This window comes from Silurus aristotelis (genome assembly GCF_946808225.1).
Source record: "Silurus aristotelis genome assembly, chromosome: 9".
Classification (NCBI taxonomy): domain Eukaryota; kingdom Metazoa; phylum Chordata; class Actinopteri; order Siluriformes; family Siluridae; genus Silurus; species Silurus aristotelis.
In genome coordinates this window covers 28,514,042-28,539,287 of record NC_139582.1, presented here as the reverse complement: position 1 = coordinate 28,539,287, position 25,246 = coordinate 28,514,042, and the positions used below count along the sequence as shown (strand labels likewise).

At 41.1% G+C, this 25,246-nt stretch overlaps 1 long non-coding RNA gene across 1 annotated transcript in view; it reads right to left on the bottom strand.

Moving 5' to 3' along the window:
* Window positions 1-15,543: 15,543 nt before the first annotated feature.
* LOC310731518 overlaps window positions 15,544-25,246 on the bottom strand; it is a 35,239-nt gene continuing 25,536 nt past the window's right edge. Inside the window, exon 3 of the long non-coding RNA XR_014535242.1 lies at window positions 15,544-15,600. This is a non-coding gene — a long non-coding RNA (uncharacterized lncRNA). The remainder of the gene's footprint in view (window positions 15,601-25,246) is intronic.

Here is a 25,246-nt window from a genome sequence, read left to right as displayed (position 1 = left end):
GTACAGTCTGCTCCAGCTCTGGGTCTTCCGAATTATGCTGAGCCTTTTCACCTTTATGTGCACGAACGTGGTGGTACGGCTGCGGGGATCCTAGCCCAGGAACACGGTGACAGATATCGCCCTGTTGCGTATCTTTCCAAATTTTTAGACAACATAGCACAAGGGTTGCCTTCGTGCTTGCGTGCAGTGGCTGCTGCGGCTCTGATGGTCCGGGATGCTGAGAAAATGGTGCTGTCACATCCTTTAATACTGTACACCTCAAATCAGGTAACAGCTAATTTATACGACCTCAACAAACAACATATGACAGCACAACGTAGATCTGGTTATGAAACTACACTATTGGTAATGGAAAACTTAACTATTATGCCTTCTTCTCAGCCGCATTCAGCTGTAGAAGCTCTGCGTGATCTGCTAGACGATATTGATTTAGATGGTTTTGATGATGCGCATGATTGCCTTAGACAAATTGAACGTGAGACCTCTTGTAGGCCCGATCTTCAGATACGGCCCTGGAAGAGGGGGATTGCTTATATGTAGATGTTTATGTTTAGAACCTTCTAGTGTGTATTTATGTGGATATGGGGTTGTAAGATTACCTGATGTAATAGTTGAAGCTAAATCATTAACATACACATCGGCACAAGCCGCCGAATTGGTCACACTTAGTGATCATATACACTGATTCTAAGTATGCTTATGGTGTTGTGCATGATTTTGCTGAAACATGGAAGCAAAGAGACTTTAAAACAGCTGATGGAAAGCCCATAGCACATTTTAATCTCATAGGCGACTTATTAAAAGCTGTTCAACTCCCTGCCAAAGTGGCCATAGATTTTATACATATGCCACCTGTAGGAAATTTGAGGTACCTGTTGGTTATAGTTGACAGATTCACTAAGTGGCCAGAAGCATTTGCATGTGCGACAGAGAATGCTAAAACTGTTATTAAAATATTAACAAAAGAGATCATCTCTAGGTTTGGTATTCCTAGTGTGATTGAAATTGATAACGGCACACCTTTTGCTTCGAAGGTAAGACAACTTTTGACTAAAAGTTTAGCAATTGATTGTGATTTTAATATTCCCTATCACCCACAGTCAGCTGGAGTGGTAGAGAGAACAAACAGAACCATTAGACATATTACTGAAGCCTGCATTGAAACAGGCCAAAATTGGACTGTTGTTCTCTCGGTAATACTCACAGAAATGAAAATAACCCTATCTTTAACAAAACTAACCCTGTCTCTAACAAAACTAATCCTTTGAAAGTTTTATGTTCTAACCTTATATGACCCCATGGGTCAGGAGACGCACTGGCATTTCTTTCTTAGGTAACCTGGAAGTGATGGTGGACGACTACGTTTCTGCCCTGGTTGAGAAATTTAATTCTATCAGTGCTGATGTTTCACTAACTCTTCCTCTGCCCACAGATAAGCCCACACACCCTTTTGTGCCTAATCAGCAGGTCCTGATAAGAAGTCTGACGCCCATCAAGGTCGGTGAACCGAAGTATCTGGGTCCAGCGACTGTCCTAGCTGTAACCAGAACTGGAGTTCTGACTGATTATCAGCCACAGTGGATACACGCAAGCAGGATCAAGACAGCACCCACTTAATCTATGCATTAATTGGTCTGTTGGCCTAAGAAGCCAGCCTAAGTGAGTGTTCAGGGCTGAAACAGTTGAGAGCCCACGGAAAGATCTTTTCTTTTTAGTAGAAGGGGGGCCACCTCCGGGGTGAAGATCAAACTCACTTGACTGTTTAGTTTAGCGTACCCTGATACCCGCTCTAGGTCTAAATTCTATAACTATATGTGCATAGATGTAACTAGACTCCGAATTTTTTTATTCTCTTTGAATACATTATTCAGAGAAGAAACTGTTATCTATACCTTATATCACTGTTAATAGACATACTGAACAAACAATGAGAAACAATGGTCTCATGATGTCTTGGAGAACGTGAAACAACTGCTGAACAAAGTTTTTGGAAAAGATTAAGAATTTGTTTACGAGTGTTGAACACTATTTTGTTTTAGGAATGATTCTTGTATGTTGTTGGAATTGTACTATGTATGTTGATGACGATGGTAAGACAGGCCATAAAGGCCTTGATTTGAGTGGTGATGATGAAGGATTATTTGCATATAGGAAAAGAATGAAATGGAATATCTTTCAATTGGCAGTTTATGTCACAGGTTCTGTTCCCAGGATGAACATCCTATGTTTTGGTGTGTGATGCTAAATCATAAATGATTTAAAGTGGCCATTGTTAGTGTTAAAACTGTTTTCACACTATCTCACACACATTCCTTTGTCCGTTCAGTGTCTATAGGATTTTTACCATGTTAGTCGGTAAGGTAAACAGAGAGTCTTATCTGGGCTGGTATATCCTCTTGTCCAAACAGGAAAACACTTTAGGTCAGCCTTTTGTGTGTGCGTGTTCGTGTGTGTGTGCGTGGACTGTATCATCCTGTGTATAAATACGTGTCTGCCACCTGCAATAAACTGAAGAGAGGAAACATTGCTACATTCTGTGTGCTGTGTATTTCTTCTTCCCTGAATTCAGAAAGGCACTACGGAGCATCACAGGTCGTATGGAAAATCTCTCCATGAATTAAGTTTCGTTTGGGCATGATAAAAATATAACAGTGTGTGTGTGTGTGTGTGTGTGTGTGTGTGTGTGTGTCTATACAGTACAGTATATACACTCTACCAGTCAAAAGTTTGTACACACCTTTTTATTCAAAGGTTTTTCTTTATTTGTAATGTTTTCCACTTTGTTTATTAATATTAAGGACATTGAGGGGTTTTGCTGCCACACTTCACTGTTCTTGTGCTCTTGTGCTCTCCACAACAACGAGGATGCTGAAGTGACACTATTATTTTACAACTCGGATGGGAGTTGTGCCACGAGTGTGCACAGTCTAGAAGTATTGAAAAACATGTTTGTAACCCATTTGAATAACGAGCAGCCAACAGATTTAGCATAGCAACCACATAGCAACAACCTATGAGCCTCAAGCACACAATGATATCATTTCAGTCACAAATGCTAACATGTTTATGCTACTAACATGCAGAGGAAATTGTCATTTCTTAACATGATTTGTGACATTGATTTTGAGAAATATAAAAAGTTTATATTACATATTATTCTCTGAACAGCATTTAACTATTCCTGCACCTGAATAAAATAATTTCTGAACAATGTGTTTTTGCATCTACTGACAATTTATATACTTAAAATTCATGCTTGTATTACAATTAAAATAAGGAACATATACTCTTTTGTTTGATTTAATTTCCTTTATGAGACGGTTAGGACTTGAACCAGGGACAATGGCTTCATAGTCAAACCATCTATAAGATGTGGCTCAGAGGGGCATATGAACCTAATCAGAGATAGACTCAATGAAAAGGTGGAAGGTTTCATAATGTATTTATTATAAAGTAAAAAACAAGAATAAACAAAAAAGACAAGAAATAAAATATTAAACTGAAAATCTTCTTAAAGAACTCAAGAAGAGTTGTCCCAATGCCTTTTTCTAGAAAAAAGCAGAGAAAAGCAAAATATATTAAAAACTTTTAAAGAGGCAACTTGAAACAATGCTGGGGACACGGGAAACAAAACACTATCAGTAGACCATACAACATTAAGAAGCAAGTGAAAAACTACCACAAAGAAGGACCTTAAATAGACTGTGGGAGATTGGGAACAGGTGGAGACAATTGAGCATTTGGAAAGGGCAAAGGCGACATCTGGTGGTAAAAGTAAATAACTACAAATACAAAACCCCCTGAATCCTGACACTTGATATATAAACTCATACTCAGTCTGGTGAAGCAGGTACACTTACCGTCAGGGTGTCTTAATTAAGGACGTGGCTGCAGGGTTCGGTGTTGGCTCTTGACAGAGCTCTTAATATTCTAAATGGAAAAGATAAGAGAATGAAGAATGTAGTATGTGTGTTGCTAACACACACACACACACACACACACACACACACACACAAACAAAGACTGTGTACATACTTGCAGAGTATCATAATCTGGAGACATCGTCGTGAGCTGCAGTGTTGTGTACGTGTCGCCTTCAGGTGCCGGAGCCCTCTGAGAAAAAGAAACAATTTTCCAATCTTATTTTATTTACTTTATAGGATCTAGAGTTTGATGAAGATAAAGACATAAATTACAACGGTCTCTCAGTACCTGAAAGTCAGTGTCTCTGTTTGCTATTCTCTTCCTCCTATTCACACAAATAACATAAAACACGGCTCTTCAATCTGTTCTTGTTTCATTCAGATATTTATATAATAAAATAGTTCAGTTACTCACATAATGACCAGAACAGCAATAAGAAGAAGGAGAAGCAGAGTAGGAACGAGTGCAGCAGCTCCCCATGCAGCATGGAGCTTCCACACCTCATCACCTGAGGGAAAGAAAAGCTTTTATTACAGGTACAGAGACAAATATATTTTACTGCAGCAATGAAATCATCAAATCTTAATAACTACATTGCACCCAGTATATGGACTTTTCACTCAGTAAACACAACTAGTAAAACTTTACACATGACACTTATGTAACACATGCAGGTGTATGGGTGTAGAGTTTTGACGTCCCAGCTGGTTGTGAGCAGTGCAGTAGTAGAGTCCACTGTGTAGGGAGCTAATTTTACTGATGCTGTAATTCTGGTTTGTTGTCAACAGGTTGTTTGTAGCTACTCTTTGCTTAAACCAGGAGTAGGTGAGAACATGAGGGTTTGCATCACTGCTACAGCTTAAAGTCACTGAATCAACCTTCACTAGACTTTCAGAGGAGTGAACCACTGCTATGATGTTTTTAGGGGAATCTGATCAGAAATACAACAACTAAATCAGCTGGTGTTGGTTCAGGATCAGCATTTGTTTTATAAAAATAGATGTACTGTGTTTGAGAAAAGTTAAATCCACACTCACACACTGGAAAAGATCGGAGACTCTCGTGGCCTTCAACAGCACAGCTGTAACTGACCTCACCACTGACTGCAGCTACAAAGCAGGAGGCAGATTTACACTCATTCACCTGCTGTCCGTTCTTGTACCAGATGTAAGTGGGATTGTTAGACAGAGTGCAGGTGGTGTTACAGCTCAGCTCCATGTCCTGATCAGTCCAGTCTGATACTGTAACCTTCAGATCTGCAAATTATAGAAAGTATGTGAGTAATTACTTTGCTTTCTATTCACTTTATTTAGTAAATATATACTTGTATAACTGTACATCACCTGTAACAGACAGAGCGACTCCAGGTTCTCCAGTGTAATCACCTCCATCAGTGTAGAATCTGAATCTGTATGTTTGAGCATCTGTCTCTCTCAGGTTAGTGATTCTCAGACTACAGTTATTCTGAGAGTTCTGTGTGTACTGCACTCGGCCCTGATGCTCCTCACCCTTTCTCACATCTACAGGATCATCATCAGCCTTCTGTTTAATGAACCACACTGATGTTCTCACTGTGTGTTCTGCAGGGTGCGTATAAGAGCAGGAGAGATCAACCGATGTGCCTTTCAGAGCACACACATGATCAGGAGTGTAAGTCACACCCCAACACGCCTTACTCATTACACCTGAAACATATAGAGAGGTAATAACTGTGGGAGGATCTTCTTTTGAAGCCTGCCTTCCACAATGATCATCCTGTCCTGTTTATAAATGTCGTAAAAAGTGTTAATATTGAGTTTGGATTACAAAATTAATTGTCTCCTAAATTTTCTTGGAAACATGCTTAATTGTTTTTGTCTTCCTGACTTGTGCCTGTAGTTAGTTAACTCGACTATAACTAGTGTTGTTTATATTTATTTTCTCTCACTCACATCTCTGTATAATAAATCTGTTCGTGACGATAAGCACTATGCCGGTTGTTTGTCTGCATTCGAGCACAGGTGAGGACTCGTTCGAGTTGCAAACGGTGGCGTTTGAGATGGAGGCATTGGAGAAACAGATTCGCGAGCTGCATGTAAAGCATGACCGGCTGCGAGAGCGGAAAGCGGCGCTGGAAACATCCCGGGCGGACGCGCACTCATCCCAGGTAAACTCCCGGGTTGAACCTAACGCTCCCAGCACATCAACTCCGCGTGCTTCTATGCCCAGGCCCAGCGCACCTACAACTCCGGCACCGGTGCAACATGGACCCTGGATGCGACCGCGGCGGAAGAGACAAGCCAAGCCCCGATCGAGGACGTCTCCACCTCCACCACCGGCCTTCGAGATCTCGACCGAGAACCGCTTCGTCCCCCTCCGCGAGACGGAACGCGACACTGTTATTCTCGGAGATTCCATCGTCCGGCATGTCCGCGCTACCCGAGCTAAAGGTAAGGTGCACACTCGCTGTTTTCCTGGTGCTCGTGTTCTGGATGTCGCTGCGCAGGTACCCGCGATCCTGAACGAGAACTTCGGAGCGGTTGTTCTCCATGCCGGATCAAACGACACCAGGCTGCGGCAAACGGAGATCTTAAAGAGGGACTTCAGGATCCTGGTGGAGACGGTACGCAGCACATCACCCACAACGAGGATCATTGTGTCAGGACCTCTTCCCACTTACCAGCGAGGGGCTGAGAAGTTTAGTAGACTTTTAGCTCTAAATGAATGGTTACAGTCATGGTGTCGAGAACATAAACTTCTCTTTGTTAATAACTGGAACTGTTTCTGGGAGCGTCCTAGGTTCTTCCGCCCTGATGGCCTGCACCCCAGCAGAGTTGGAGCAGCAGTGCTATCAGATAACATCTCTAGGATACTTCACACCATCTGACTGGTAAGACATCAAGAAATCTTCAACTATAAGAACACGCATACTACAGACCAAATAGTTACAAGTTCACACACAGCCCAGTTTATAGAAACCGTATCTATTCCTCGTGTAGTAAAACCAAGAATTACATACACAAGATCCAGAAATAATCTTATTGCAGTTAAAACTGAAAAATGCCAGATAAACAAACACAACAAAGTTCTAAAGTTCGGTCTTTTAAACATTAGATCACTTGCACCCAAAGCACTGATTGTAAATGAGATGATCACAGAGAATAATCTCGATGCACTCTGTCTCACTGAGACCTGGATTAAACCAGGTGATTATATGGGTCTAAACGAGTCGACACCGTCAGGATATGTTTATAAGCATGAGCCCCGTCAGACTGGTCGTGGGGGGGGGTGTAGGAACCATTTATAGTGCTTCTCTTAATGTTAGTCAGAGATTAGGATTCAGCTTTAAATCATTTGAAGTGCTCGTTCTTAAAATTGCACTTTCAGAGATGCATAGAAAACTCGCTCTGGTCACCGTGTACAGACCCCCAGGACCCTACGCTGATTTTCTTCATGAGTTTGCTTGTTTTCTCTCAGACCTCCTGATCAGCTTTGATAAAGTGCTGCTTGTAGGAGATTTTAATATTCATGTAGATGATGAAAACGATGCCCTAGGATTATCATTTGTCGATTTACTAAACTCTTTTGGAGTTAAACAAAACGTCACCAGACCAACCCACCGTTTTAACCACACACTAGACTTAATAATATCCCACGGAGCAGACGTCACTGATATAGATATTTTACCCCAGAGTGATGACATCACAGACCATTATCTCCTACTGTACACACTACCGGTAGAGCAGATTAACCGTGTTTCACCACGTTATCGACCTGGTAGGACTATTATTCCAACCACTAAGGACAGATTCATAAATAACCTGCCTGATTTATCTCAGTTTCACATTAAACCCATAAATGCTGATCATCTTGATGAGATGGCGAACAACATAGACCTTATCCTCACTAGCACTTTAGACACTGTTGCCCCCATCCGGTTAAAAAAGGTTCGAGAACAAGCACCTGCACCTTGGTATAATAGTCATACGCATGCCCTAAAGAGAACAGCACGTAATCTGGAGAGAAAATGGAGGAAAACTAAATTGGAGGTATTTAGAATTGCGTATAAAGACAGTATGCTTAGCTACAGACAGGCGCTAAAAGCTGCTAGAGCTAAACACCTGAGCAAACTCATAGAAAACAACAAAAACAACCCCAGGTTCCTTTTCAGTACAGTCGCTAAATTAACAACAAATCAGGGATCTGAAAAATGTGTTCCATCACAGTTTAGTAGTGAAGACTTTATGAATTTCTTCACTGAAAAAATAGATAACATTCGAAAAACAATTGTGGCAGTTCAACCTCTGACAGCATCTCCCGACACAATCGTACTTACAACCCCACAACTACACTGTTTTACATGTATAGGACAGGAAGAGCTGTATGATGCTATTATGAAAGCTAAATCAACAACATGTCAGTTAGATCCAATTCCCACTAAACTACTGAAGGAAGTGTTATATACAGCTGGTGAGCCTCTTTTAAATATTATTAACTCCTCACTATCGTTAGGTCATGTCCCTAAATCCCTCAAGTTAGCAGTTATTAAGCCCCTCATTAAAAAACCTAATCTGGATCCAAACACGCTATCGAATTACAGACCAATTTCAAATCTCCCATTTATGTCTAAGATTTTAGAAAAGATTGTCGCTGCCCAGCTATGTAACCACTTGCAGGAGAACAATATCTTTGAAGAGTTTCAGTCAGGTTTTAGGCCCCATCATAGCACAGAAACTGCTCTAGTTAAAATCACTAACGACCTGTTTTTAGCTTCAGACCAAGGCTACATCTCCCTATTAGTTTTACTAGATCTTAGTGCTGCGTTCGACACCATAGATCATGATCTTCTCCTCGATCGCTTACAGAATTACATCGGTATTCAGGGACAGGCATTAAGCTGGTTTAAATCCTACCTGTCCAATCGTTACCATTTCGTAGATTTAAATGGAGAGCTATCCAGGATAATGCTAGTAAATTATGGCGTGCCACAAGGGTCAGTTCTGGGACCCCTGCTTTTTACAATATACATGCTTCCATTAGGAAATATTATTAGAAGGCATGGAATTAGCTTCCATTGTTATGCTGATGATACCCAGCTATATATTTCATCCAAACCAGGCGATACAGCTCAATTAGCTCGCATAACTGAGTGTGTTGAAGAAATAAGAGATTGGATGACCCATAACTTTCTGCTATTAAATTCTGATAAAACGGAGATTTTGCTCATCGGCCCAAAAAATAGTACACAGAAGCTCCAGCATCTCAGCCTGCATTTAGACGGTTGTTCTGTAACTACTAGTTCAACGGTAAAAGACCTGGGAGTTATTTTAGACAGCAACTTATCTTTTAAAAATCACATCAATCAAGTTACAAAAACAGCCTTCTTTCACCTTAGAAATATTTCTAAGCTAAGAAATATGTTATCTATATCTGATGCAGAGAAGCTCGTCCATGCGTTTATGACCTCTAAAATAGACTACTGTAATGCATTACTAGGTGGATGTCCTGCATCATTAATAAACAAGCTTCAGTTAGTTCAGAATGCCGCAGCAAGAGTTCTTACTAGGTCAAGAAAATACGATCATATAACCCCAATCTTATCGTCCCTACATTGGCTTCCTATTAAGTTTCGAATAGACTACAAACTACTGCTACTCACTTATAAAGCACTAAATGGTTTGGCTCCCATGTATCTATCCAGTCTTTTAACACGCTACAATCCGTCACGCTCCCTGAGATCTCAAAACTCTGGGCTTCTAGTAGTTCCTAGAATAGCAAAGTCCACTAAAGGCGGTAGAGCATTTTCACATTTAGCTCCTAAACTCTGGAATAGTCTTCCTGACAGTGTTCGGGGTTCAGATACACTCTCCCAGTTTAAGTGCAGATTAAAAACATATCTTTTTAGCAAAGCCTACACATAACACACATCACACACATCACATCACAACCTTGTGCTCCAGAACATCTGATCACATGCACATTATCAACTTGTGCTGTTAATATCATGAACAGCAGCTACGCTAATTCCTCTCCACTGCTTCTCTTTCTCTCCCCATCCCGAGGCTTCCTGAGGTTTGGCCAGCTCCAGTCACGTCCCACCTCGTGAAGATTGTGGACCTATGGATGATCATGGAGAAGTAGATGCCGAGTGTTTAAAGGCCCTGGCATGGAGAAGCTGATGCTGGATCTATGATGATCACAAATTGTTCTGTATTGTTGAAAGATTTATGACCAAACTTTTGATGTCACCCATATGAGGATGGGTTCCCCTTTGAGTCTGGTTCCTCTCAAGGTTTCTTCCTCATATCATCTAAGGGAGTTTTTCCTTGCCACTGTCGCCACGGCTGCTCATCAGGGACAAACGCACACCATTCACCTTCACTGTTGTTTTCTGTAAAGCTGCTTTGAGACAATGTCTGTTGTGAAAAGCGCTATACAAATAAACTTGACTTGACTTGACTTGACATGATACTGAGTTTTATTTCTAAAATTAAATGTCTTGTACATTTTACTGGAAACTTGAGAGGGAGGAATCTGGACAGATTTACTCTGACACTTACACACTGGAGGAGAGCGACGTTCACTCTCATACGCCCTACAGGAGTAGCTGCCTTCATCATGTAGACTAGTCGAGTCGAGGACAATGAAGTTGTTATTTGTAGTTTTTAACTTTTGGCCATTCCTGTACCAGTGGAAATTGTATGTACTGAGACTGCAGGTGAAACTACAGGTCAGTTTTACTTCTCTCTGTCCTTCAGGTTTAGGCTCCACCTTCACCTGCAAATCTACACACAATAATGTACAAAAACTCTGTAAATACTACAGACTTGTTATATATCATATTATACTGCAAAGTCTACATGTGCATTATTACCTGTAACAGTCAGATGAACTCCAGATGGCGCTGATATCCAGTCACTGCTCTGTGTTTTAAATTTAATGTTATAAACACCAGAGTCACTCAGTCTCACATTTTGCACTGACAGCGTACATTCAGATGTCCAGATTATAACTCGTCCTGAATATTGTGGATCTTTACTCAGGTCTTGTGGTTCTCCTTCAGAGCTCTGGACTCGATACCACTCGCTCTGTGTGACACTGGAGTGATCAGGATTTGTAAATGTACAGGGGATTTTTACTGTAGATTCAGCAAGAGCACAGAAACTCTGAGTGGGGAAAGTTACACTGGGCTGAGCCTGAACTCCTGGAACACACACACACACACACACACACACACACACACACACACACACACGCCTTAAAAGCAGAAATTAAAGTGATACTCGTACACTGACCAGGAAGGGGGTTACATCAGATTTCACCACTGATGCTGATGTTTTTAGTCACACAGAGCGACTGAACCAAGATCGTGTGAAAATGACATGTTAAAATAGATCTCAGTTTGAAACAGTTCACAAACTTTCTCTGGGTTTGTAGAATATTAACAGTACAAATAATAATACATGCCTAATATACATCATCTTATTTTATTTACTTTATAGGATCTAGAGTTTGATGAAGATAAAGACATAAATTACAACGGTCTCTCAGTACCTGAAAGTCAGTGTCTCTGTTTGCTATTCTCTTCCTCCTATTCACACAAATAACATAAAACACGGCCCTTCAATCTGTTCTTGTTTCATTCAGATATTTATATAATAAAATAGTTCAGTTACTCACATAATGACCAGAACAGCAATAAGAATAAGGAGAAGCAGAGTAGGAACGAGTGCAGCAGCTCCCCATGCAGCATGGAGCTTCCACACCTCCTGTATCACATGAGGGAAAGAAAAGCTTTTATATGAAAGTAATCTTTCAGCTTCAGGGTGAAGCTACAGTACACATGACACTTACCTAACACATTCAGGTGTACGGGTGTAGAGTTTTGACGTCCCAGCTGGTTGTAAGCAGTGCAGTAGTAGAGTCCACTGTGCAGGGAACTGATGTTGCTGATGCTGTAATTCTGGTTTGCTGTCAGCAGTGTGTCTGCAGCTGCTCTCTGCTTAAACCAGGAGTGGGTGTGAACAGGAGGGTCTGCATCACTGCTACAGCTCAGAGTCAATGAATCCCCCTCCATTAGGTCTCCAGTTGGAAGAACCTCTGCTTTTGTGTTTTTAGGGGAATCTGATGGGAAATAAAACACCTGATCACATAAGATCACATATGTTGTGATCTGTTGCTACCTTCATAAAAGATCATGAGAAAAAAAACGTTACTGTACGTTGTAAATTGGTCTACATTGTCTGTATTTAAAATTTCCATTCGTCATGGTATTTATTGGTAAAAATTGGGCAGATTTGTTTTGGTTGATGGTTTAAAACAAAGAAATGTACCACTCAATAAGCAGAAGCTGACAGTGGGATTATGAGAAACTGAGTGAAGGAGAAAAGTTCTTACAGACTGCAGGAGAGTGAAGATTCTCATGTCCTGTTACAGCACAGGAGTAGCTGCCATCACTGCTCACATCCAGATCCAGTTCATTTCTGTTCTGGTCAGGAACACGCTGTCCGTTCTTGTACCAGATGTAAGTGGGATTGTTAGACAGAGTGCAGGTGGTGATGCAGCTCAGCTTTTTATACCCATTTCTCCAGTCTGATACTGTAACCTTCAGATCTGCACAATAATAACTATATACTGTAAATAAATGTTTAATCATTTTCAGCTGTTTATTGCTAGATTACTTAAGCAATTATAGAATAATTTGACATCACCTGTAACAGACAGAGAAACTCCAGGATTCCCGGTGTATTTGTCCTGATCAGTGTAGAAACTGAATCTGTATGTTTGAGCATTTGTCTCTCTCAGGTTAGTGATTCTCAGACTACAGTTATTCTGAGAGTTCTGTGTGTCCTGCACTTGGCCCTGATACTCCTCACCCTTTCTCACATCTACAAGCTCATCATCAGCCTTCTGTTTAATGAACCACACTGATGTTCTCACTGTGTGTTCTGCAGGGTGCGTGTAAGAGCAGGAGTAAAGGAAGTATGAGGAAGTTCAGGGAAGTTTTAGCTCTTGTGTGGTTGCTTGCTGCTGAATTTGTTGTTTTTTAATTGCAAGTGTGTTGGTACAGGATGAGAGTGGTCAGTGAAGATTTGCACATGTCCTACCTCAAGGTCAGAAGCTTCATAGTCTCTCTGCACAACAATGGTAAAGAGAATGACCTCAGTCAGTCACTGGACACTGCATGAGCATGAGAATGAGAGAAATGGATAAACACAGGTAGGAGGACCAGAGAAGATGTTCACTGTGAGGGGTTTTGCTGCCACACTTCACTGCTCTTGTGCTCTTGTGCTCTCCACAACAACGAGGATGCTGAAGTGACACTATTATTTTACAACTCGGATGGGAGTTGTGCCACGAGTGTGCACAGTCTAGAAGTATTGAAAAACATGTTTGTAAAGCCAACAGATTTAGCATAGCAACCACATAGCAACAACCTATGAGCCTCAAGCACACAATGATATGATTTCAGTCACAAATGCTAACATGTTTATGCTACTAACATGCAGAGGAAATTGTCATTTCTTAACATGATTTGTGACATTGATTTTGAGAAATATAAAAAGTTTATATTACATATTATTCTCTGAACAGCATTTAACTTATTCCTGCACCTGAATAAAATAATTTCTGAACAATGTGTTTTTGCATCTACTGACAATTTATATACTTAAAATTCATGCTTGTATTACAATTAAAATAAGGAACATATACTCTTTTGTTTGATTTAATTTCCTTTATGAGACGGTTAGGACTTGAACCAGGGACAATGGCTTCATAGTCAAACCATCTATAAGATGTGGCACAGAGGGGAATATGAACCTAATCAGAGATAGACTCAATGAAAAGGTGGAAGGTTTCATAATGTATTTATTATAAAGTAAAAAACAAGAATAAACAAAGAAGACAAGAAATAAAATATTAAACTGAAAATCTTCTTAAAGAACTCAAGAAGAGTTGTCCCAATGACTTTTTCTAGAAAAAAGCAGAGAAAAGCAAAATATATTAAAAACTTTAAAAGAGGCAACTTGAAACAATGCTGGGGACATGGGAAACAAAACACTATCAGTAGACCATACAACATTAAGAAGCAAGTGAAAAACTACCACAAAGAAAGACCTTAAATAGACTGTGGGAGATTGGGAACAGATGGAGACAATTGAGCATTTGGAAAGGGCAAAGGCGACATCTAGTGGTAAAAGGAAATAACTACAAATACAAAACCCCCTGAATCCTGAGACTTGATATATAAACTCATACTCAGTCTGGTGAAGCAGGTACACTTACCGTCAGGGTGTCTTAATTAAGGACGTGGCTGCAGGGTTCGGTGTTGGCTCTTGACAGAGCTCTTAATATTCTAAATGGAAAAGATTACAGAATGAAGAATGTAGTATGTGTGTTGCTAACACACACACACACACACACACACACACACACACACACACACACACACACACACACACAAACAAAGACTGTGTACATACTTGTAGAGTATCATAATCTGGAGACATCGTCGTGAGCTGCAGTGTTGTGTACGTGTCGCCTTCAGGTGCCGGAGCCCTCTGAGAAAAAGAAACAAAATTTTCCAATCTTATTTTATTTACTTTATAGGATCTAGAGTTTGATGAAGAAAAGACATAAACAGACATTACAACGGTCTCTCAGTACCTGAAAGTCAGTGTCTCTGTTTGCTATTCTCTTCCTCCTATTCACACAAATAACATAAAACACGGCTCTTCAATCTGTTCTTGTTTCATTCAGATATTTATATAATAAAATAGTTCAGTTACTCACATAATGACCAGAACAGCAATAGGAAGAAGCAGAGTAGGAACGAGTGCAGCAGTTCCCCATGCAACATGGAGCTTCCACACCTCATCACCTGAGGGAAAGAAAAGCTTTTATTACAGGTACAGAGACAAATATATTTTACTGCAGCAATTAAATCATCAAATCTTAATAACTACAATGCACCCAGTATATGGACTTTTCACTCAGTAAACACAACTAGTAAAACTTTACGTTTGTATAAACAACTTGGAGATATGCTGATATATGAAAATAATCTTTCAGCTTCAGGGTGAAGCTACAGTACATATGACACTTACCTAACACATTCAGGTGTACGGGTGCAGAGTTTTGCCGTCCCAGCTGGTTGTGAGCAGTGCAGTAATAGAGTCCATTGTGATTGGTGGTGATGTTGCTGATGCTGTAATTCTGGCTTGTTGTCAGCAGTGTGTCTGTAGATTCTATCTGCTTAAACCAGGAGTAGGTGTGAACAGGAGGGTTTGCATCACTGCTACAGCTCAGAGTCACTGAATCCCCCTCCATTAGGACTCCACATGGATGAACCTCTGCTTTTGTGTTTTTAGGGGAATCTGTATAGAAATACAACAACTAAATCAGCTGGTGTTGGTTCAGGATCAGCATTTGTTATATAAAAATACTGTGTTTAAAAAAAGGTAAATCCACACTTACACACTGGAGAAGATCGGAGACTGTCGTGGCCTTCAACAGCACAGCTGTAACTGACCTCACCACTGACTGCAGCTACAGAGCAGGAGGCAGATTTACACTCATTCACCCGCTGTCCGTTCTTGTACCAGATGTAAGTGGGATTGTTAGACATAGTGCAGATGGTGTTACAGCTCAGCTCCATGTCCTGATCAGTCCAGTCTGATACTGTAACCTTCAGATCTGCAAATTATAGAAAGTATGTGAGTAATTACTTTGCTCTCTATTCACTTTATTTAGTAAATATATACTTGTATAACTGTACATCACCTGTAACAGACAGAGCGACTCCAGGTTCTCCAGTGTAATCACCTTCATCAGTGTAGAATCTGAATCTGTATGTTTGAGCATCTGTCTCTCTCAGGTTAGTGATTCTCAGACTACAGTTATTCTGAGAGTTCTGTGTGTACTGCACTCGGCCCTGATGCTCCTCACCCTTTCTCACATCTACAGGATCATCATCAGCCTTCTGTTTAATGAACCACACTGATGTTCTCACTGTGTGTTCTGCAGGGTGCGTATAAGAGCAGGAGAGATCAACCGATGTGCCTTTCAGAGCACACACATGATCAGGAGTGTAAGTCACACGCCAACACGCCTTACTCATTACACCTGAAACATATAGAGAGGTAATAACTGTGGGAGGATCTTCTTTTGAAGCCTGGCATCCCATAATTATCATCTAGTTCTGGTCATAAATGTAGTTAAAACAGAAGATATTGAGTTTAATTTCGAAAATTAGGTGTCTTGTCAATTTTATTGGAAACTTGAGGGGGAGGAATCTGGACAGATTTACTCTGACACTTACACACTGGAGGAGAGCGACGTTCACTCTCATACGCCCTACAGGAGTAGCTGCCTTCATCATGTAGTCTAGTCGAGTCGAGGACAATGAAGTTATCATATGTAGTTTTTAACTTTTGGCCATTCCTGTACCAGTCGAAATTGTATGGACTGAGACTGCAGGTGAAACTGCAGGTCAGTTTTACTTCTTTCTGTCCTTCAGGTTTAGGCTCCACCTTCACCTGCAAATCTACACACAATAATGTACAAAAACTCTGTAAATACTACAGACTTGTTATATATCATATTATACTGCAAAGTCTATGTGTGCATTATTACCTGTAACAGTCAGATGAACTCCAGATGGCGCTGATATCCAGTCACTGCTCTGTGTTTTAAATCTAATGTTATAAACTCCAGAGTCACTCACACTCACATTTTTCACTAACAGCGAACATTCAGATGTCCAGATTATAACTCGTCCTGAATATTGTGGATCTTTACTCAGGTCTTGTGGTTCTCCTTCAGAGCTCTGGACTCGATACCACTCTTTCTGTGTGACACTGGAGCGATCAGGTTTTGTAAATGTACAGGGGATTATTACTGAAGATTCAGCAACAGCACAGAGACTCTGAGTGGGGAAAGTTACACTGGGCTGAGCCTGAACTCCTGGAACACACACACACACACACACATACACACACACACACACACACACACACACACACAAACACACACACACACACACACACACACACACGCACACATATGAAGCTGAAATTAAAACGATGACACATACACTGATCAGGAAGGTGTTACTTTAGACTTCACCACTGATGCTGCTGTTTTTAGTCACACAGAGCGATTGTTCCAAAATCATGTGAAAATGACATGTAAAAATAGATCTCAGTTTGAAACAGTTTACAAACTTCCTCTTGGTTTGAAGAATATAAACAGTACAAATAAACTCACACAGATGAAGAACGGTGGAGGATACTAATATATTGTTGTGTAAAATACATGCCTAATATACATCATGAGTTTTTTGTACATTCGCATGTTTTCAGTAAAAGTTGCAATAATTCGTTTAGTTTCTTGCTCTGTAACTCCTGATGTTTACTCTACAGCACCATACAAAGGATCAATCTTGCACACAGACTGAAAGGATACAGCAACGACATAATCGCACAGAAAAACAGTAAAAAGAGCTGAAATATATGAGAAGTTTACCAGTCAGTAACACGAGGATTGCAGCTGCTGCTGTAATGTTTCTCGCCATTCTGCCTTCAGACAGACGTCACTTAAAGATCCACCAGGTGTTGAATTGAATGCAAAGATTTCCTTGGAAATGCTTTCAAGAAATGCTTTCAAGAAATCTTACACTTTTAATAAACAATAACTTTCTCACTTAGTTTGTTCCTCCTTCACCCGTACTGTATTTGTGAGCACCAGCAGTAAAGATTGTGATTATCAGTCTGTTTCAGCTCAGTCTCTTCCCCTTTTGATGCATTAAAACAGAAATACATACGGTTAACACCCCTTTATTACTCTGTCTTTCTTTCTGTTGTGCTATGAAATGGCGTCTCTATAACTGATTTGATTTTCAGAATTAAGGTTGGAATATTTCAAATATCATTTTCATCGGGAAACATTTTCATAGTTTTCATGGGGAATCTAGCTGATGATACAGTGCAGAAAACCACTATCAGAACGTTTCCCAACCAGAAGCCGTGGGTGGATAAAACTATCCGCGACGCTCTGAGATCCCGCTCCGCTGCCTACAACACGGGGCTCGCCACCGGGGACATGGACGAGTACAAGGCTGCGTCTTACAGTGTTCGCAGAGCGGTGAAGGAAGCAAAGCGGCGCTACGGGAGGAAACTAGAGTCACAGTTTCAACATGGTGGCTCTAGGAACCTGTGGCAGGGACTAAGAACAATAACGGACTATAAAACACCATCTTCTAAAATGGTGAATGCGGACGCTTCTCTGGCAGACGAGCTAAACACCTTTTACGCTCGTTTCGAGGCTGCAGCTAACCACGCTAGCGGCACAACCAGCGTGCACGCCGAGAGAGCCGGAGAGGTAAACACGTTCACCATCTCGGAGCATGACGTAAGGAGGGCTTTCAAGAGAGTGAATACCAGGAAGGCAGCAGGACCAGATGGCATCACAGGCCGGGTTCTGAAAGCCTGCGCTGACCAGCTAGCACCGGTGTTCACTGAGATATTCAACCTCTCACTGGAACAGTCTGTTGTCCCCTCATGTTTCAAACAGTCCACCATTGTTCCGGTCCCGAAGAAACCCCAGCCCGCCTGCCTTAACGACTACCGCCCTGTAGCCTTGACCTCAGTAGTGATGAAGTGCTTCGAGAGACTGGTCAGAGACTTCATCACTGCATCACTACCAGACACACTGGACCCACTGCAGTTTGCGTACCGTCAAAACCGCTCTACTGAGGACGCCATTGCTCATCTTCTCCACACCACGATGAGCCACCTGGACCAAAGAAATGGGAATTATGCAAAGATGTTGTTCGTGGACTACAGTTCAGCGTTTAACACCATAATTCCCTCCACACTCACCTCTAAGTTGGAGGTCCTGGGACTCCGCTGTGTCAATGGATCTCTAACTTCCTGACAGACAGACCACAAGCCGTACGGGTGGGAAAACACACCTCATCCACCCTCACCCTTAGCACTGGCGCCCCCCAGGGTTGTGTTCTGAGCCCCCTGCTTTACTCAATGTACACACATGACTGTGTGGCCACATCCAACTCCACCACCATCATCAAGTTTGCTGACGGGTCTGATCTCTAACAACGACGAGACGGCCTACCTACAGGAGGTTAAAAACCTGGAGAGATGGTGCCAGGAGAACAACCTTCTCCTGAACGTCAGCAAGACTAAGGAGTTGATCGTGGACTTCAGCACAAAGCGGGAGCGGTCATACCAACCTATAAACATCAGCGGGACCCCAGTGGAGAGAGTGGACAGTTTCCGGTACCTTGGTGTTAACATCACACAGGATCTGTCTTGGTCCTGTGCGTTCAGCTGAACGTACCATCCACACTGAGCTCCCTAACCTGCAGGACATCTATAGCACGTGGTGCAGGACCAGAGCCAGGAAGATTATGAAGAACCTCAGCCATCCCAACAATGGACTTTTTTCTCTGTTGCGTTCAGGAAAACGCTTCCGCTCCCTGAAAGCGAACACAGAGAGAATGAGGAGGAGCTTCTTCCCGCAGGCCATCCGGTGTTTAAACCAGGAAACACCCAGGATCTAGAACTGGCCCACTCTCTCCACCATCATCATCACACTTCTCTGTACATATATTCACCTTCGCACCACGACACTTTAAACTCTGGACTTGCACAGCACAGTGCGCTTTTTATTTTATTCATACCACATGGACCATATTGCACCATATTGCACATGGACACTTTACGGACCTTTACACCACACCATACCGCACACGGACACTTTATGGACAACCCACCACAAATTGCCTATTGTTTACATTTTTATTTTGTTTACATTTTTCACTACACATTGTTTACTGTTTATATGTATATTTGTTTCATACAATATCCTTTTATATATCTATATATCTTTATACCTTATATTCATTTATTTTATTTTATTTATTTATTTTATTTTATTTTAATAGTTTTTCTTATACCTTATAGTTATTTATCTGCCTCCTTTTCTTTCCCCCATCCTATTCCCTCATGCCGGACCATCGTACAAAACATTTCACTACATGTCGTACCCTGTATGTATGTGTATGTGATGAATAAAATTTGATTTGATTTGATTTGATATCATGAGAACGATTTAGTGATACATTAGCAACCATGTATCTAATAACATCATAACAACCACCAATAATATTATGGCATCCAATGAGAAAGATGCCAGCAACCCCTGGAATACAGAGGTAGCCAAATTGGTTAGCATAGCAACGAGAGAAACGCTACAAAATGAAGAGAATAAACTGTTGGGAATAAATTATAACAATTTCATGGAACAAATATTAGAATTTAGGTGTTAAATGTAGGTCAGTGCTTCTGATCGTGTTTAGGCCAGAAGAGAAGGCTTTGATGGCCCTGATGGCCCACCACTGGTAAAACCTCTGCAAAGAACTCTGTGTGTGTGTGTGTGTGTGTGTGTGTGTGTGTGTGTGTGTCTGTACAGTACAGTATATACACTCTACCAGTCAAAAGTTTGGACACACCTTTTTATTCAAAAGTTTTTCTTTATTTGTAATGTTTTCCACTTTGTGTATTAATATTGAGGACATTGAATTTATGCCAAATGTGGAATTATCTGGTCAATATAAATGTGTTAATTAACCCAGACTATGCTTTCTATTTATTCAAAATAAATACAAACTCTGAAGAAAAAACACAATGAATAACAAAGAAACAACAAGCAAACTGAAACATGGATCAAGGGTACAAAACCATGGAGAAGAGAAAAAAGTTGCAACATACGCTGAGTCTAAATACAAGTCTTAATTATCCACAACAGGATTCAGGTGCACAAAGAGACATGTGACAGGGCCCCTTAATGTGCAGTGGCTGATAGGAAATGTAAATTGTAACAAAATAAATATTAAAATATTATTATTTTTTTTTTTAATTATAATGGAACTAAAACATAAATGTCAAATAAATATATATTATGAATCTAAATTCCCTTAAAAAAAAATTCTTACCTGAAAATAGATTTCTTAAGGTAAAGGTATACTTTTAAAGCACTACAACACACTACTGAAGCATAAATACTGCTGTTCTGATGAAATGCCAAAGACGTTCTTCTTCTCCTGTTCAGTTTAAATACAGAAAAGAGCATTCACATCTGTCTCAGCTCTTGCTTTTTCTGGGGACGTGCTGGATTTTGCTGTAGATCAGAGATGAATCATCTGTCATAAGCCTATGGAACAAAAAGAGGTGACTTAAAGACACGAATAATGCACATCTAATCAGTCAGTTAATGAAGTAGCCTGAGCAGCAGAGTTAGTGTTGGTGTAATGATAATGATTTGCTCACTGGGTGGCAGCAGTGCTCCTACGAATATTCACAGCAGCGTACTGAACATTCTCCTCATCTGTGGTGTCTGGAGGAAGTCTGGGTGACCGAGACCGTCCCTGGCTGTGGGATTGTTTAAAAACAACACTAGCGTAGGCAACATTCTCCTGATCATCTGAGGTGACTCTGTGTCTGTGGTTTGAGGCTGGAACATTGTCATACACTGGAGCAGGCTGACGTTGGTAAAAGGAGCACAGAATTAAGTTTCAACTTGAACACGATAAAACAGTCGCTCCATTCAGTCACACTCACCTGTTCACCCTCGGCAGTGCTGCTGTGTTTATTAGCTGAGCTCGACTTCCGCTTCCTGAGGAACGCCAAGCACATGTTCATGCTAATGATAAATCGTTTTTTTCAACATAATTAGTATGTTTGCATTTTACATACCACATCCACAGAGCTCCTGAGAGGAGTGTTACTGCCAGGAAGACAACCAGACCCACCACGCTGAACTTTAACACTGGGTTCTCTGAACCTTCAGAAATAAATCCTAAAAAAGATGATACACCATTTCATTGATATTTTTTCATCTGCTTCATAAAGCTATGTGACAGGGTTACAATGCACATACCTAACACATTCAGGTGTACGGGTGTAGAGTTTTGCCGTCCCAGCTGGTTGTGAGCAGTGCAGTAGTAGAGTCCATTGTGATTGGTGTTGATTTTGCTGATGCTGTAATTCTGGCTTGTTGTCAGCAGTGTGTCTGTAGATTCTATCTGCTTAAACCAGGAGTAGGTGTGAACAGCAGGGTTTGCATCACTGCTACAGCTCAGAGTCACTGAATCCCCCTCCATTAGGTCTCCAGATGGATGAACCACTGCTCTGGTGTTTTTAGGGGAATCTGTACGGAAATACAACAACTAAATCAGCTGGTGTTGGTTCAGGATCAGCATTTGTTATATAAAAATACTGTTGTTAGATTTTTATCATGCCCAAAACGAAACTTGGAGAGATTTTCCATACGACCTGTGATGCTCCGTAGTGCCTTTCTGAATTCAGGGAAGGAGAAATACACAGCACACAGAATGTGGCAAAATGTTCCTCTTCAGTTTATTGCAGGTGGCAGACACGTATTTATACACACAGGATGATACAGTCCACGCACACACACACGAACACGCACACACATATTGGGGAGAAAGCTGACCTAAAGTGTTTTCCTGTTTAGACAAGAGGATATACCAGCCCAGATAAGACTCTCTGTTTACCTTACCGACTAACATCGTAAATATCCTATAGACACTGAACGGACAAAGGAATGTGTGTGAGATAGTGTGAAAACAGTTTTAACACTAACAATGGCCACTTTAAATCATTTATGATTTAGCATCACACACCAAAACATAGGATGTTCATCCTGGGAACAGAACCTGTGACATAAACTGCCAATTGAAAGATATTCCATTTCATTCTTTTCCTACATGCAAATAATCCTTCATCATCACCACTCAAATCGAGGCCTTTATGGCCTGTCTTACCATCGTCATCAACATACATAGTACAATTCCAACAACATACAAGAATCATTCCTAAAACAAAATAGTGTTCAACACTCGTAAACAAATTCTTAATCTTTTCCAAAAACTTTGTTCAGCAGTTGTTTCACGTTCTCCAAGACATCATGAGACCATTGTTTCTCATTGTTTGTTCAGTATGTCTATTAACAGTGATATAAGGTATAGATAACAGTTTCTTCTCTGAATAATGTATTCAAAGAGAATAAAAAAATTCGGAGTCTAGTTACATCTATGCACATATAGTTATAGAATTTAGACCTAGAGCGAGTATCAGGGTACGCTAAACTAAACAGTCAAGTGAGTTTGATCTTCACCCCGGAGGTGGCCCCCTTTCTACTAAAAAGAAAACATCTTTCCGTGGGCTCTCAACTGTTTCAGCCCTGAACACTCACTTAGGCTGGCTTCTTAGGCCAACAGACCAATTAATGCATAGATTAAGTGGGTGCTGTCTTGATCCTGCTTGCGTGTATCCACTGTGGCTGATAATCAGTCAGAACTCCAGTTCTGGTTACAGCTAGGACAGTCGCTGGACCCAGATACTTCGGTTCACCGACCTTAATGGGCTTCAGACGTCTTATCAGGACCTGCTGATTAGGCACAAAAGGGTGTGTGGGCTTATCTGTGGGCAGAGGAAGAGTTAGTGAAACATCAGCACTGATAGAATTAAATTTCTCAACCAGGGCAGAAACGTAGTCGTCCACCATCACTTCCAGGTTACCTAAGAAAGAAATGCCAGTGCGTCTCCTGACCCATGGGGTCATATAAGGTTAGAACATAAAACTTTCAAAGGATTAGTTTTGTTAGAGACAGGGTTAGTTTTGTTAAAGATAGGGTTATTTTCATTTCTGTGAGTATTACCGAGAGAACAACAGTCCAATTTTGGCCTGTTTCAATGCAGGCTTCAGTAATACGTCTAATGGTTCTGTTTGTTCTCTCTACCACTCCAGCTGACTGTGGGTGATAGGGAATATTAAAATAACAATCAATTGCTAAACTTTTAGCCAAAAGTGTATCAGTGAATCAGTGTATAAAGTCACTACTTTACCTTTAGACAACTGACATGATCTTGTAAGTGCGAACAATTCTGCAGCTTGTGCCGATGTGTATGGGAATGATTTAGCTTCAACTATTACATCAGGTAATCTTACAACCGCATATCCACATAAATACACACCAGAAGGTTCTGAACATGAACATCTACATATAAGCAATCCCCCTCTTCCAGGGCCGTATCTAAAAGATCGGGCCTACAAGAGGTCTCACGTTCAATTTGTCTAAGGCAATCATGTGCGCCATCAAAACCATCTAAGTCAATATCGTCTAGCAGATCACGCAGAGCTTCTACAGCTGAATGCGGCTGAGAAGAAGGCATAATAGTTAAGTTTTCCATTACCAAGAGTGTAGTTTCATAACCAGATCTACGTTGTGCTGTCATATGTTGTTTGTTGAGGTCGTATAAATTAGCTGTTACCTGATTTGAGGTGTACAGTATTAAAGGATGTGACAGCACCGTTTTCTCAGCATCCCGGACCATCAGAGCCGCAGCAGCCACTGCACGCAAGCACGAAGGCAACCCTTGTGCTATGTTGTCTAAAAATTTGGAAAGATACGCAACAGGGCGATATCTGTCACCGTGTTCCTGGGCTAGGATCCCCGCAGCCGTACCACCACGTTCGTGCACATAAAGGTGAAAAGGCTCAGCATAATTCGGAAGACCCAGAGCTGGAGCAGACTGTACAGCCTTCTTGAGGGCAGCAAAACTGTCAGTCATTTCATGAGACCACAGAATGAGATGTGATGGAGGAGCTTTGTGAGCAATAGCACTATGCAAAACTTTATCATGCTGTGCGCAGTCAGGGATCCATGCTCGGCAGTAGTTCATCAGTCCCAAGAAGCTCTGCATCTGTTTCACAGTCAGAGGTCTTGAAAACCTAGTCACAAGCTGTACTCGGTCCTGTGACAAGGATGTCATCTGCGTATTGATGAATGCAGGTTGTTTCCGGCAGGTGGATATCAGCCAAAGTTCAGTGCGCTACAGCGGAGAATACGGCTGGCGAGTCAACAAAGCCTTGAGGAAGACGTGTCCAGGTGAATTGATGCTCCTATAGGTAAAAGCGAAACGCGGCTGCGTCTCTGAGGCCAAAGGGACACTGAAAAAAGCAGAACAAAGATCAATCACAGTAAAAAATCCGTGAGTTGCTGGTATAGAGTTAACAATGGTAGCTACATCGGGCACCAAAGGAGCTAACGGAATAACTCATTTATTAATCTCACGTAAATCTTGTGTTAGCCTCCAGCATTTTTTATCTGCCTTTAAGACGGGATTAATCGGTGTGTTACACGGTGAATGTGTCTCGATCAAAACACCTTGTGACAATAAATTGTCAATAACAGGAGCAATGGCAACATTCTTCTCTTTCGACAATGGATATTGTT